The sequence below is a fragment of the Trichechus manatus genome, unplaced genomic scaffold, assembly GCF_000243295.1.
Source record: "Trichechus manatus latirostris isolate Lorelei unplaced genomic scaffold, TriManLat1.0 scaffold00051, whole genome shotgun sequence".
NCBI lineage: Eukaryota > Metazoa > Chordata > Mammalia > Sirenia > Trichechidae > Trichechus > Trichechus manatus.
Genome location: NW_004443987.1, coordinates 8,284,003 through 8,285,336, shown reverse-complemented (window position 1 = coordinate 8,285,336; position 1,334 = coordinate 8,284,003).

Sequence of the window (1,334 nt, the reverse complement as noted above, 5' to 3'; positions counted from 1 at the left end):
ATTCATGGAAAATACAGACAAAAAATTGGAAGAATTCAAGAAAATAATGCAGGAACAAAATGCCAAAATAAATTCACAACTAGAAATTATACAAACACAACAATTAGAAATCCAAAAGATAAACAACAAGATTTCCAAAATGGATGGTGTCAGAGAAGGGCTGAAGAGCAGATTTGAAATGGTGGAAGACAGGATCAGTGGAATTGAAGACAAACACTTGGATACAACACTGTTTCAGGAAAACTAAGAAAAAAGAACAAAGAAAAATGAAGAGACGCTGAGAGTTATGTGGGATACAATCAAAAGCAAAAATTTTCGAGTGATTGGAGTATCAGAACAAGGGGAGAAAACAGAAAACAGAGAGTATCATTGAAGTTCTGCTGACAGAAAACTTCCCCAATATCATGAAAGATGAAAAGGTGGCCATCCAAAAAGCTCAAAGAACCCCATATAGGATAGACCCCAAAGGAAAATCACCAAGGCATATAATCACACTCACCAAAACCAAAGACAAACAAAAAATCCTGAGAGCAGCTAGTGAAAAATAACAAATCACATACAGAGGACAAACAATAAGACTAAGCTCATATTATTCGGCAGAAACAATGCAGGCAAGAAGGCAATGGGATGACATATATAAAACCTTGAATGAAAAAATTTGCCAGCCAAGAATAATATATCCTGCAAAACTCTCGTTCATATACGATGGTGAAATTAGGACATTTCCAGATAAACAGAAATTAAGGGACTATGTAAAAACAAAACGAACCTTACAAGAATTATTAAAGGGAGTTCTTTGATCTGAGAACAAACAACTTCAGCTCACAGGTAGAATCTAGGAAGCAGGATCATACCAGCCAAATACCAATCTAGGAAATGAACTCTCAAGGACTATCCACAACTAAAGAAATACAACAGAAAATCAGAGCAGTTAATCAGTAAATAACATCAGAACAATGAAACAAAGAATAAACGGTGTAGGTATAAAACCTTCTAATGCAGAGGAAGGCAAGGTGATACCAAGTAATAATAGACTGCTCCAAACTTAGAAAGATAATGGGAAATTTCATGGTAACCAAAAAGAAAGTTAATAAGCATACTCATAAAAATAAAGAAGAAAAACATAGTCTCAGCAAAAACAAAACCTACTAAAACAAAAGAAATGAAAAAAAAATCCACAAATTAAAGGAAGTCACCACAGGAGAGTAAGAAGAACAAAGAAAACATCAGCACCACGAAAAAAAGCACTACAAAATGACAGCAACAAACACATCTATCAATAATTACACTGACTGTAAATGGACTCAATGCACCCATAAAAGATGGAGAGTGAC